The sequence below is a fragment of the Temnothorax curvispinosus genome, unplaced genomic scaffold (genome assembly GCF_003070985.1).
Source record: "Temnothorax curvispinosus isolate PA1 unplaced genomic scaffold, ASM307098v1 QBEX01003323.1, whole genome shotgun sequence".
NCBI lineage: Eukaryota > Metazoa > Arthropoda > Insecta > Hymenoptera > Formicidae > Temnothorax > Temnothorax curvispinosus.
This window is the reverse complement of record NW_020213103.1, coordinates 429,433-445,230: the sequence shown is the minus strand read 5'-3', so window position 1 is coordinate 445,230 and position 15,798 is coordinate 429,433. Positions and strand designations below refer to the sequence as shown.

At 36.7% G+C, this 15,798-nt stretch overlaps 1 protein-coding gene across 6 annotated transcripts in view; it reads right to left on the bottom strand.

The window, feature by feature from the left end:
* LOC112452369 (protein tincar) overlaps positions 1 to 15,798 on the bottom strand; it is a 151,011-nt gene that overhangs the window by 64,669 nt on the left and 70,544 nt on the right. For all 6 annotated transcript variants that reach the window (XM_025012534.1, XM_025012530.1, XM_025012535.1 and 3 more), the window contains one exon: positions 5,105 to 5,158. The gene's annotated coding sequence lies outside the window, so the exon portion shown is untranslated. The remainder of the gene's footprint in view (positions 1 to 5,104; positions 5,159 to 15,798) is intronic.

Below are 15,798 nucleotides of genomic sequence, written 5' to 3'. Positions count from 1 at the left end.
TGAAAAATTATATATTTGCGCTGGTTGACATATGTAGACTAAATATAACACTAACATTAAATTAAGAAGTGGTCTACCACGTAAGGCAGTTGGCTCACGATCCAGAGGTCCCGAGTTCGAATCCCACCAAGGTAAGTGTGTTTTTATATGTGTTTTTAAATGCGAGAAAATATTTATAATCATAGACTGCATCTTAAGAAACAAATTTAGTTAAAAAATAGTAATAAAATTTTCGAAATAAATAATTTTTTTTTGTCGGGTGAATATTTGTTTATTATGGTTGTAACATCCATATATTATGGTTGCAACATCCATATAGTAGCTACCCTCACTAAGGTTAGGGCAACCATATGGAAACCATATGGAAACAATAGGTCACTTCCAGAGTACTATGGTTTCCATAACCCTTTTGTATGGATGGGCGAAAATTAACAGCATTATTCTGTTGTAGCAACCGTAACTTTTTCTCCGTGTAGGTATCTTGCCAGAGGCAAGTCATTCCCCTAATCTGAAGAAAATCGATTCTAACAAACAGATGATGTTTTCAGCTTCTCGTTTATCTCTTTAATTTATAACAAGCAAGTTGTTGTTACACAATCAGTCAAATGAAAAATGTTATTGTAATAACTTTCACGGTTATAATTGTTATTATAATATCAATTAAGCATATTTTAAATATAAATATACACGTTTAAGAAAGAGAAATAAATAATAATGTATCTTTATATTGCGTTATCTAATTGTAAGCTACTATCAATAATAATACCTTTACATTACTATTATAAGGAATTAAATTCTATTCTTTTCATATCTTATTTAACCCTTAGCTGGCACTGTGGGGTATTAAACGCCCCAGCCTAGTTCAGCTCTAATTTAAGCCCTCCTATAATACGAAAGTGGTACTAAAAAATGGAAGAGTTAAAATATAAGAGTTATGAATTTTCGAGTAAAACAGTCATTTTTTCGTTTTCTTTTACGTTCTCCAATTTTTTTCATACTTAACATTACATTTTATTAAAATAACCTATGACATTTGTTAAAACAACATTCGAAAACTATCTTGGAATTTTTTTAAGTAAAAAAATCAATAGCTTTCTCGCAGCAAGCATTTTAATAATGGGGTCTGAAACGGCTCCAGTGTGCCAGCTGTGATTTTGGTGAAGTGCGCCAGCTAAGGGTTAAATATATCTTTTTATGAATATTTTAATAATAAAACTATAAATTTAAAAAATATATAAATAGCGGATGTTTGTTGAAAATTTTTGTAGGCAACGGATATAAATTACGCACGTACACTAAAATTATTGATCGAGATCTTCATCGTATGTTTCTTTACGGTTTATGCTACATACTATAGTTTTTACAATTTACGCGATATGTACCTGTGACGTTAGCTCTAAAATCTAGATTCTAGAGACTATGTCGCATCGGTCGATAGCATTCGCCGACTCTGCTGGGAGTCGTTAGAATAAATGCGACTAGCTATTTCGCGAGGACCATGTCGTTCCCCTAGGCGGAAGGAAATCGATTTCTTCGATGGTGAGAGAAAAGATGAGGGTGAGTAGGTGGAGTGAATAGAGGGGTTCTGTACTTCACGAATCGCCGACCGGAAAGATGGAGCCTTTCCTATGGGGTGGATAAGACGCTCTTGCTAGACTAGACCTAGCCGCCTGTTTCCACAGAAACTATATACGATCGTCGAAGGGTCTGCAGATCAACCGATCTTGAGCGCATCTTATTTATCGCCCACCTACGTAATAGCGCATCTGTGCCGGTGATATTTTTCGCATCGCAGGACATCCAATGATATTGGATGTCATATGACTACGGAAATGATTCACGTTCGGGCGTGCGTTTAGACCAGTTAGTCCTATATTCTCCCATCTCTGTCTCCAGAAAATATTCGCAATATGCTTTTAAACTTAAGAGATTACAAAAATGCAAACAGTCTGTGATAACGGATTGCAATAACAGGAGTGCAAATTACCGGCGGAGAATAAATCTCAAGGGGTGAATTATGTTTAGATTGGAAGTAATATCAACGTAGGCGTATCTACATCTTTCCATTTAGATACGTCTTGAATAAATATCTGATAAAAACAGATTACGCAACGCATTAACGAAGAGAAGGTTTGTGAAAAAGAAACGGTTGATATCTTTCTGAGATGATAAATTCAGCAAGATTTATTACATATACTTGATTTATTATTAAAAATGCAGTAAAAAAAAAAAACAAAGAAATCATTATTTAAAACTCCTAAGTAATTATTGTTAGTATTATCTTTGTATACATGTTTTTTTGTCTCTTTGCAACAGTTTATATAATAAGATGGATGGATAACTCATGTTGTGTTATAATATAAACGTGTCTCAGTTCGAGTTATTGTCTTATATAACAAAACGTATTCTTTACAGCAATAATCTGTTACATTATGTAAAATCTATTACTCATATCCAAGTGATTTGATATCCAAACAATAAGCGTATCGGAAATATTTCTTCATTTTTTTTTCTTGTCTCTTGATCAGAAAAAGTATGAGCTTATACGAATAAGGCGTATTGTTACTGAAGAGAGCAGTCTTCACAATTCAATAATCCGCCTTAGGCACCGCCTTACGTTAGATTAAGGGGGCAAATGTTTCGCGACTGCTGCTGCCATATTGCTACTCTGTGAGCATTAGGTCTGCTTGTCTTACATTCCCAAGGGAGTAGCAGGAGTCTTGGATAATGTGGCACGGCATGCGGCCATTTTTATAGATTCTTAACTCAAAAGAAAATAATGTTTACTGAAGAAAAAAATCCGACGTTCTCTTTTTAATGCAATAGAGCATTGTAAATTATTTCGTAAAGTGTTATTTGACGAAAATAAATATATCCACGCAATTCAGTAAAAATCAAAGGATTAATGTTAACATTGAGTTCGCATTGAGTTAACATTATTCATAGAAAATATACAATCAGTCTGTTACTAGAATTTGATTTCATAAAGAATGTAAAACGCATGTATTTGTAACATCTTTACTGTCAAAATATTGTAATTATCTCTGATTATTCTCAATATATAAATATTTAAGATTTAAGAACATAAAAAGATGCTGCATACTATATGTATATGTTTTTTCTACAAGTTATTTGTTGTAGCTTCGCCGTTATCTCAAGAGGCGAAAGCAGCAGCATACAACCCAAGCACGTACGCCATACGCATTAAGAAATATGTAATTGCGTCTTTCGAGATAGTTGGAAGCGCTAAGAGGTTTCCTGCTTACGTGCTCATGTACTTTATGATACATCAGGTCGCGAGCTTAATAGACAAAGTTTGGCCTCCCTTCTTGCTATATTTCATGTAAAGTTTAATGATGAAAAATCGCAGTCAGGAATGAAGCGATGACAATGCTAAAAATATATTTCCAGGTGCACACAAATCGTTAGCATAATTTGAAAATAATGTATCTTAAAAATTGTATTGTGTTTATGCGAATAAATTTGCAAATGGTTACCTGATTCTTACAAAGAAACCAGGACATTTACAATACTATGTTGTTCAAAAAATCCTTTAATAATTTGTATTTATTTAAATTTTTAATAAAACGAACATTTTTTAATGAGCTTTTGCGGAAACGGAGAAAGTAACTATATTCATCTTTGTAAGAACAACGTTTCGATAGGGAAAGCAATTATCTAACCTTGGCCGGGGAAAGAATCGACATATACAACTGCCACGGGGGAAAAGAAATGGACGAGCGGGGAGAATAAAACGGATTTGGTCGAAATTAGAACCTCGGAGCCCATTCCAGGAGTGTCGGCAGGTTATGTGCGTGATTCGAAGAAGGAAATCACCCGGATAACTTCAACAACAACAACGGACACGTGCTAACTTGCTCGATTGCTACTAACTTTTTCTATCGGAAAAACTGTACCCATTTGTCGAAATTTATGGTCTGGATCTCTATATGGCGAGATTGAAATACGGTGTAAAAAAACTGCACAAAAATGTACGGAAGATTTCGTAGGTGCGTATATATAACTGTTATTTAATTTAAGAAAAAGAGCGACACAGGTATGTGTAACATTTATATTCGAAATCAATTTTAGTCAAAATTATATGGAGATTTTAACTGTGAATACAGTATTAAGAAATTTAATTGTCAAGCGTTGATACATAATTTAATTATCAAGATATTATTTTTAACGTTTAGAGTAAAGAAATTATGGCAAATAATAATTGTCCATAAAATTTTCATTAAACAGCAAATACTAAATTCTTCAATTTGGAAAACACGCTGTAGATGATAAAGCGAAAAGAGACGCTTAGAAATAGGTGAACGATAAATGAAGAGGATGTTTTCCACTGCGGAAAAAAAGAACGGAACATCTTGAGATTAATTGAGTTTTCGCGCGGAATAAAAAGCAGTCGCGGATGATGGTGCAATATCGAGAATAGCGCAGCGTGCATTAGTATATTAGTGGGGGAGGAAAGCGATAGAAAAAGGGAACGGAGAGCGAAGCGATTGAAGCTCAGAGGATCGGACTCACTCGCGGGGGTAGATTAAAAGTTTGCCGAGGAATTTCCCTCGGATAAGGGAGGCAATTCAGCACGATCGCGCGCGAGCGATCGTGGATATCGATTCTACAACGGATCGTGACGGACGGCACGGAGTGAGAAAGGTATGCAATTCGAGCGTGTCTCTGCAACTCGACTGTTCCGCCGGGTCTGATTCCGAGAACTTCCTCGTATTTTCCTACGAACGATGATGCTCGGGTTACGAACGATTGCGTCGGTAAATAACTACGCTAGGCTATAACTTAACTCGGTTTTGTCTGTCTCTGTATTTTCCCCGCCTCTCCCTGTGCACACCGGCTCGTGTAGTCGTGTGTGGAGCCTCGCACACGAGCCCGAGACCGCGTGTTTGTACGCGGCTCGGATTACAGTTGCGCAACGCATCTATCCCTTGCAATTTTCATTGCTTTCGGAACAGCGGCGGCGCGTATTATCGTGAGATACTACTGTATGTACGCAGGAACACGAACGGAAGCTGTATCTCTCGACGACATGCAGAACGCAGACGGAAAGGAAACCGTCTAATTATTTGGTTAATGGACTTACCGAGTGGTGAACTGCTGTTTTTGTGTGTGTACGAGGATTGGACACCGAACGGATCTGAAACAGAGAATGAAGTTTTTATTAGATTGGAAGGCAACACGCGCCCGGCGCGGGGCTATTTCGCGAACTTGAAGGATAGCCGGAAAATATTCGGTTCTCCAAAGGGAGCAATTTCATAAATGGGCTTTCCGCCGCAAAGTTACGTTATCATAAAAAATTAACTGCGCATTTTCGTTTATCACGCGTGATATCATTCTCACGAGACTGATATTATCTCCTCCTGATTCTAATAGAATATTATGTTAATTCGCGTGTTAGTGCTATCGCAAGAAACGTTTGCCGGATCGAATGTATAAAGTGTTGTATCCATAAATGCATGCATGGAGAACACTATGCTATAGTCATATCAGAACCCAAGGCACTACGGTAAGTTGATTGCTACGTCATGTTAGGCATGATACACCAGCACATCACTCGCAATCAGTTTAAAGTACCTTGTTCCGCGGCCTCAGAACTTGCAAACTCACGAACAGGTTCGATACATACGCGCAACATTTGTGAAATGAAGGCGGGAAAATTGAGCGAGACAACTTCGGCTTGCGGTTGGAGTTATTGATCTTATAATAAGTTAAATATGAGATGAAAGTCTTTTGCCATCAATTTATCTTTATATGACAGGAAGAGAAAATAAAAAGAAAATTACTTAGGGAATAAATTTCAAATTTTATTCGGATACTCTCTTTTTTTGTTCAAAAAAGTTTTATTAATTAAGAGCAATTATTAGCTTCAAGTTTAATTGGATGAATGAATATATCAATGCGTAAGATATGAGATTTATTTTCGATTTAAGTTTGAAGCTGTTACCCAGGTAGCAGAGTGACGTCAAATGACGTATTAATAACATCTTAATGACGTCTCTAACGTCAATAAAACGTCATTAAGACGTCTTTAGACGTCATTCTGCTCCCAGGGATATGATGTTATATTAAATATTGCTAATAAATATAATATACATATAAAAATAATATAAATACTACTTTGAAATTAAATATTATTTCATTTCACAAATTTATAATTTGTGAGGAATTTCTAGATATTTCTTCAATATTATAAATTATAAGAATAATTTATTGTATCTACCTATATATATTAATTTTATATTAATTTAATAATAACTTTAAATCATTAATTTAATTTGAGTAGCAATATTATCTTGTTAAGAAACACTTGGTAACTTCTAAATAGATCTTCGTATACCGACAATTATCTTATGTTACACGCAAACTAATCTCCACGCCCTCCTAAATTTATCGATCTGGCCCTGTCTCACGACGCAAATACCCGAGAACATTAATTAACCGCCGCGGCGGGCACATCGATCGAGGAAGTCGCTTCTTATCGAGGTTGAAGTTCATGCGGCATCGCGATTATTAGCTGCTGGCCGGCTACACTGTCAGCGTTAATCAATTAGCGGCGCATCTAGTCTCGTGATTCGTGGATCTTGTACGTGCGGATATTGCGCGATAATTGTATACTGATTGCACAAAATGTTCTAGAACATATATCCTGGTACAATTAAATATATTTTAGCAGAAATTAAAAATAAAGTAAAAGTATTATATTAAATAGATTTTGTCTTTTACAAAACAATTTTAATTTCTGCTTAATTTTACAACTTTAATTTCGAAAGATTAATTTTTCTGATATATATTTTTATTTTACATCAAATTTTGTTCTCTGATATTTCTTAACTCTTTTGCTACCGATTTGCGTCTAGATTGCGCGTTGTTATATAATTTGTCTACTTTTCTAATATAATTAGCCAAATTTTCTAATTACGAGAACCAAATTTAGAAACTGTGGTTTCATCCACATTGTTGGAACTGAAAGAGAAATAGAGAGAAAGCGATAGGAATGAGAGTGTGCAGGAATAAGGCATGCAGCCGCGTCGTCGAATTATTCACGCGGGCGCATTTCCAAAGTTCTCATTCTGTAATGACAAAGTGGGCGACAACCAAGCTCCCGTTTCGGCTAAAGTGCCCCTCAAAGCGTAGTTAACGCGCATCTAATTGTAACATTATATTTCTATGGAGCGGAGAGATACGACTTTGTATTGTATCTTTCACGCTAAAACGACGTTTTCTCCTAACACTCGGATAATACGCGAAAATGTCTATTTTTCGAGGAGAAAATCATTAATCTCGTCTATCCGAATCAGAGAAGAGACATTTATGTGCCTTTGTGAAGGCATTCGCATGCACGAGCATTATTACGTGAGCTAAATAATTAAGATTTCCGGCGCGCGAATCTTATTAATACTGAATATATATATATATAAATATACTTTGAAGGAAATATACTTTGAAGGGCTTCGAGACCGAGTACAGAAAAATCAGAGAAGAGTTTTTCTTTTCTCGTGTCTATTCCTGTTAAATCTCACAACGCAACACACGCGCTTTCCACGATGCTGATATTGCAACCAGTAAGATTATTCTCACGAGAACGTCATGATGGATGATATCCCGAAGGAAACATCGGAGATTATCCATTAATTACCGTTTCGCTATATCAGTCGTTGCATATTTATTGGATGACGCGAACTTTTCTGTCAAGCGCGAAAACGACTCGGGCTGTAATTACATTGATGGATCGTAGCAATTTATATATAACGTACAATTATGTTTATCACAATGTAAAGGGCTGTTTAAGTGAAGGAAGAACTTCTCTTTCTATCCTTCTCTTATATCCTTGCTTCACAATGTTTTGATATATATCTAAAATCTTGTTACGTTTCCATCAAGATTTCTATTTTTAATCTTGATTTATAATGTAATTGATTTAATAAACTCTAAGTAAACGTTTCAAAATATTAAAGTTTAATGTGATTTTTGATGTATTTTATATATCCAAAGTAGAACAATTTAATATTAAATGCTGATTCAAAAAGTTACATAAATATAGTTAGAAAATTCCACCTCCCACCGCGCACTTTTGCGATAAGTATCAATTATTCGCATCGAGTTTAATTTGTTGTTACAGAAACATGGTCCTCCCCTCGATTGTCACAGGCAACGCCTGTACCAGTGTCAAGTATCGATAATATCGAACCTTTTTCATGTATGTATTGAGCGATATCGGCCGCTCTTGTGCGGCACATTCAACATCGTATGTACAAATAAAAATATCAATATCCTATTAAATTCCGTGCATCCCCAGTTGCAATCTCGTTGATTGTATACCGGCGCGCACGTGTGTCGACGGACAGCACACGTGGATCGCTCGAGCGGGTTTGACACGTTCGCAGGTCGAGCGAATCTCGTCAGGCTGGCGTTGCGTTCGCATTGCTATTTGCGTTTCGCTGAGGGCACACACGCCGTACATCGTTAATTCCCGTACGTTCGTGCCTCCATTTTCGCCTCATGTTTGGACGGCTGTTCGCGTACCACCCAGAATAGCCCGATACACCGGCGACCGTAAATTCGCGCCGAATTATACTGACGCGTAATTTGCGAATTCGTGAAACCGCGACGGCGGCACCGGCACCGGCGACGCGTGAGATTAGCGTTGAAGGACACCGTATCGAATCCCAAATATGACGTTCACGAGCTAGCTGCATGCTAGAATGCTAGATCAACTGGTCTGACTGAGTGACGTCTGATGCACGAATGCTTCGCGCGAATACAAAATTGAACTATTAGGTACGAGTTTAAGTTTCAATATGCTTGATGCAAATACTTTTCTTCTATTGTGTCCGTTACGTCAAGGCACATTTACCGGAATTACAACCTGAACCCGATTGAATCTTTGGTTATTTAAAAAACGTACTCGCGCAAATTCCACGTTTAGCGCTATATTGAACTTGTATAAATTATACCGATACATATTTCTGTCATTTCGAATAAAATTTTACGCAGATAACTTTCGTCTTCTCGCTAAAGTCTATCGCGATAAGTTTCCATATCCTCCAAACGATTGTTTCGATATTTATACTAGATAAAATCACCGAAGCAGCTATAACGTATTGTATTGGTAAGTGTGCCACGTAGATCCGAAGAAATGTCGGAGACGTTACATAAACCGCTTTCCCGCCGACGTAGGTAATTCGCGAGGACGACAAGAGGCGGCGAAACGATTTTTCATCTCAGTCACGTTTGCGGGAGTCTGGAGTTTTCGGGGGAAAAAAGAAGTTCGTGCTGTCTCCGTCATCCGCTTCACGCGTTCACACGTACACGCGCGAATGAGCGTATCTCGCACGCTCTTCTTCCTTCTGAACTCCAAACTATAGGTGTAAAAGCGACGTTCTTTCATGGTTGCAAGCACGCCGGCTCTTTTTCGTTACTTTACTTTGTGTGTCACGCCAACTACGTTCTCGCCAATTCCGAAAGACAACAAAGGAACAAGCTAGTATCAAGACGTATTGAAACAAAAATTGCTTTCGCTGATTTCTTTTAAACTATTAATTTTTACGATAAGAGGTATAAGATCGTCATGGAGATGTAAAACGTAAGAATTATGAAGAAATCTGTAAATATATACAGGGTGTCTTATTTTTAACGATTACCTTCCAAAATTTTAATTTCTTTTAATTTTAGAAGAAAATATTTCAGACAAAAGTTGTACGGTCTTTGGGGGGACAAACCGGACAAATAATGGTGAAACCAATTTTCGAAAAAATCTATTTTTCAAAGTCACGTAAAAGTCACCTTTATTTTTTTAAATGTAACACCTCATTTTTGAACAGAATTTTGTAGCTGATGTTGAAACATTTCCAAAGACCTATATAATAGTTAATATTTTTGTTGAAAAGTTGCGGAGATATGATCGTAAGATATCGGAAAATATATTTCCGCAAGTTCTCAACAAAAATATTAACTATTATAGGTCTTTGGAAACGTCTCAACATCAGCTACAAAATTCAGTCACATTATTTATCCCTCTCTAGACCATACAACTTTTATCTAAAACATTTTCTTATAAAATTGGAAAGAATGAAAATTTAAGGGGAGGGTGATTGTTTAAAATGGAACATCCTGTATGTATAATTTTGCATTCACTCCACTTGCACACTGAAAAAAAATTCTTGGTAATTTTGTGAGATACACTTAGTAACAGTTCTTTTTAAAATATTTGATTATTATTACCGAATATGATATTAATAACAAAACATTTTGTAATAATTATAAACATTTTGAAAGAGCCAATTTTGCGTTTAGTTGAGCCAACTAAATTATATAGTACTTATTATCAAATAGCTTAGTGATAAATAACAAACAGTTTGATAATTAGTACTAAATTGTCTTAAAAAGTCTTATCTGATTGGTTTGTTGACAGTTACTCAATTATTTAGTAAGCAATTTGGTTATTTAATAAATATTACTATAAATTTAGTAAGTATTGCTAATTCAGATTATTCTTTACGAAAGCTGTCAGTTTATTGTTCCGATCGTGCTGCATTTGTCTCATGAGCCTGAACCAGTTCATACATGTTCGTCGAGCCAAGCATTCGTGCCTGTACATACTCGTTTATCACTCGCGAAAGTGCATCGTAAAACTCTACAGTTTTCGCGAAAGTACATTGTAACGTTCTAAAAAATGAGTGAATTAGAAAATTCTCTCTTAATTTGACTTAAACATCTCATTGATGTGTTATAGGTTAACCTTTTAATACCTCAATGAGATGTTTAAGTCCCCAAATTAAGAGAAGATTTTCTAATACACTAATTTCTTAGAACTTTACAATGTACTTTCGCGAAAACTGTAGTTTTACGATGCATTTTCGCGAGTGATGAACGAGTATGTAGGTACGAATGCTCGGATATATAATATACAAAATTTAATAACTATTAACAAAAAATTTGTTTACATTTAGCAACTCATTTTGTTATAATTATCAGAGTAGTTTGATAATATTTTCTAAACTGTTTGATAATTATTAATAAACTATCAGTTTATAGTTACCAAACTGTTTGGTTACATTTATCATTACTTGGTAATAATTACCAATCTTTGCCAATAATTACCAAATATATCAGGTTTTATTACAATTATTTGTTAACATTAACCAAATTATTTCGTCACATTCACCTATACGTTTAGTTGAAGCTATTTCACCAGGTAGCTTGGTCACATTAACCAAGCCTGGATTATTATAACCAAGCCTTTTTTTCAGTGCAGTCGCATATACGAGGCTATCACGGAATATCGATTATTGAGACAATCATGAAATGATGTGGAAGATAATTAGCTGCAACTTGCAGGCATATAGTCTGCATATAGATCGTCATTAAACCATGCTTCCGTAATAGAACAGTCATGATGGAGAGAGAAAAAACTGTCCAAGTGCAATGGAAACGTACGTCAACTCTCGCGCGGCTTCATCGAAGCGATCCGCACTCGTCGCACTGGAAACGAGTTACCGCAGGAAAAACTCGACCGCGACTCGTCGAGCTTTCGTTCGGGAAACGCGAATTGGAAGCCGTGTGTCGGCGATAGCTTTCGATCGCCGGAGCATTCAGTGCAGCCGATCTATTTTCGATTAATCGAACGGCAGCACGCGCGCGTCGTCCTCCACTTTCTGCCAACGGGAGAGAGCTCCCGGTAATGGAATTGTCAAGTAAACGCGCGCAGCGAGACCGGCTCTCCAGAAAGCGAGACACATCCGGGGAAAAATGTACTTGAAGTGGTAGGGAGGCAATATCGACGAGCCGACGTGCGCCAGTTTCCATTTGACAGACGAAATATGAATTGAAAATAGCGCAACGTCCTTTATATGATGTCTGGCTGGTTGCGTGCGCGTTTCAAGTGTCAACACGCAATTCTTTCTCTATTCCTTTATTCGTGACGCACGATTTTTAAATTTATTTTCCAATAATTATACTTTTATTGGCAAAATTATGCGGTATCAAGAATCGAAAGAGAAAGTCTCTTAATTTGCACGTTTATGTGAAACACTGCGACTAGAATTAATTGACTGGTAATTAGAATACAAGAAATGTACAGCATAGACTCATGTGGTCGGATTTACGTAGGCAACATGGAAGTTCGACAGTAGTCGAATCGGTAGGAAAGATCCAGCAACTTCCACACCAAATAACTTGCTGAAACTTTTGATATTCGAAGTTTCAGCATAGAAATGATATCTTCCTAGACATGCATGTACACTACAAACAGTAGTGTAATATTGTGTTATTACAAACTAAGGTAGAAAATCTTCACGCTTATTTTATTGCAAAATGTATTGTTTTTAAATTACTTATACGATATAACACCAGTTATATAAAAAAAATAAAAGTAACAATTTTTGGTTTTCTAAAATTAATGTAATACGCGCGAACTAATCTATATATACATATAAAAACAAATGTCCTGACTGACTAACTGATTCATCAACGCCCAGCTCAAACCCCTAAACCTAGAAACATGTAATTCGGAAAGCATTTCTTTCATAACATAATCCACTAAGAAGAGATTTTTAGAAATTCGACTCCTAAGGGGGTGAAAAATGGTAAAATGTGTTACCATAAATGTGTTACGTAGCACGGGTATCAAGCTAGTAAGAAATATTTTTCCAGTTTATCATTAACAAATCTGTTTTATATACATATTATATATTCTTTCCCTTATACAGGTAAAGAAAAATTTTCCGACAATTTTTCTCTTTTTTCAGAAGAATTAATTACATTTAACTTTTTACAAAATCTCACACATTTTATTGCGTTTCTCATATTTAATTAAATATAAACTCAACTCCAAAAATGACGGGTGAGATTTAAATGCTGCCAGCTAAAGATTAATTTCATTATAATTAATATTGCAATTATATTATGTTAATCACACCGCGTTCATGCCGAAAATGAGTTGACTAGATATTATTGTTAATATTACGAGTAACGCAATTTCGTTTATGCATTCGTGTAAGTTATGTATGGTCTGTTTCATACCGTTATGCAATATTGAGTAACCTGATTCACCTATGCTCCAGCAAATTTTAATCACAATTATATTTTCGCAAATTCAATAACGGGATGTTAAAAGCGTGCAAAATGTTAGCTTCAATCTCCTATTTGTGTTTCCGTTAGTCTATTACTAATGTACCTTTTATTAGATGCTAATTCAAGTCCTTTTACGCGCGTGACATTGACTTCTTTAAATTTCAAGAAGTTTCTACACGTTTCTACATACATTTATCAAGTGCAGACTCTCTCGATATTCTGGGAATAGTGGATGCACCAAGAGATTGTTCCTTCTTACACATGCTCGAAGGATTTTCGTACAGTCAATCGAGTTGCGATCACGAACGATATTGAATCGCATATCTTTTGATACGCTTGTTCCGCTAAGTGTATTGAATAAATTTCGAAAAAGCTTTTTGAGAGAAACGATACATACGTACATATCTTTTCTAAACGCCAATTCATACAAATAAGCAAATGCAATCGACGCATTTTGAAACTATATGTATGTATATATGCAGAGTATATTTGCACATATGTGCAGAAAATACGAAAAGGCTATCTTGTTTAGCATGGTTATGGTTTCGAAACGTGTCGATCATATTTGCCCGTTTTTACACATCGCCGAAAGTGATTCGTTTTATCGGTTTTTACAACGTGTCGCCCAGCATCCATTATTCCGTTATTCGTATGTACATTTTGAAACATGCAAGGTATGTTGCGTGTTATCGATGTCACGTATCGTAGAGCATTCGATATTTGGCATTGTTGAATATGTTATATCAATCTAAACAAAAGGCGTCTGTTAATAAACAACAAAAAAAAACCAATTTATGCAATAAGCATATTTTAAAGGGGCCACTTATCGTAAAAATTACACATAAGGATCTCATCAAAATATATATTTATTTCTATTATTAATTTAAAGAATCAAGACTAGGAACATGTATTTCAATTTTATCTTGCTCGAGAGAACCGTTTTAAAAATAAATATCCGATAAAAAATGGAAATGGTAGCGGTAACGAGTTAGTTACCAAATATTGATTTGCACATCATCGGCCATTGACCTTTCTATCAAACCATGTGTAACAAGCACTCCTTTATTTACATTTCTAATGCAAACTGTTGTTCAAACATCTAGGTACGCACCGAGGCGCATTTTATTCGCAGGCCAAAGCGACATTTCGCTACCTTGTAAGGGGAAGTGCAGAATTGATTTTCTGGAAATGCAAAGTAGGAGCATTACGGAGCTCTTCCTGGTACCGGCGCGAGGCTTCGTGGAACTTGTTCTACTTTTCGTATCGATCGCCGCGGTTGAGCGGCTAAACAATGAAACCCGGCGAATGGCAGTATCTACGTTGCAACACGTTTTCCATAGGAACATCGATTTTCCATCGAATTGCCTGGGATAATGAGCGATGCTGTGCGGCGCAAACTCGTCACACGAAGTTTCGTCCGTGGTCGAGAGAGAATTTTTGCCCCGTAAAGACGCGGCACAATCACACTTTTCGCGTGTAAAGCGCGAGAAATATAAACGGCGGGCGTATACGCGTTTCGCAACGTCGATTCACATCGTCGATCATGCGCAAACGAATTTAAGCAACTTGTCTGATAATGACGATATAAACCGCGAGCACACTTTCCGTTTGTAAAACCGATAGAATCATATGGATGTCAGACTTTCGCAATGTCATCATCTTGCATATTCGCGCCGAAGGAAAAAGTTTCGTCGCCCGGCGCGTAATAGAAACGGAGCACGAAATTTTATGATTGATTGACAGCGCTGCAACAGATTTCGTCTTCGCGCCCCGAAGCTGATGACTTATTGGCAGGCGTGTCGGGAACTGTTATTTCTGTCGATACGCGCGTGTACAGGGTGCCTCTGATCAAAAGTGATTTTCTTCGGCTATGAATATTAGGTGAATATCCCATTGAGAAAATGTATTTTAGAATCGGTCGCGAGACCGATGTAAATAAACGACTTTTGGAGAAATAAAAAAAAATATACTTATTAACTGAGGAACTAATGAGATGTGGCAGTTGGAATTCTATGCATTTGCATGCACACAGTATAGTCTCGTCGTCGTTATAAACTTCGCGGTGCTTGTATTTCAATGAGTGCTGGCGCCACGGTCTCACGCAGCTTTACACCTGCGGAACCGATACCTTTACTACATCGTAATTACTCGCGCGTGTAATAAGCAAGTAGAAGAGGACTCGTTCGGCGCGGCGACCAGTTCTTACGACCGGGATTATATTTAGAGTGGCAGGTTCAACGGAGTTGGTGCCTCGGCGAAACCAGTACGTCGGTTTCGTCACGTCAACACCCCGTGAGCGGTCTCTGTTTAGTCTGTTTTTCCAGAGAGCACGCACGCTTCGTGTATAGTTAATAATTCCGAGGAAAGCAATGATCGCTGATGCAGGCGGGTTAAAGACCTCATTCAGTCGCCCGTGCGTTCGTCAATACAGGGAAGTGTCACTGTCGATGAGCGTACGAACGTTAATGAGTCTTAACGTGATGCAAGAAACTTCGCAGATACGCAATACGCAAAATGTGGACACGTTTGAAACTCTAAAAAAGCTATAATAGCAAACAAATTGCAAAGTTGTATTCAGTTAATTGCAAGCAAACTTTCACTAATTAAGCATTTATTTTAGGCTCAGCCAGAAAAATGTATAATGTTGCACGGAAAGAAAAGAAGTATCAAATGAACACTGATATACTTGTATATATGCAAGAATAT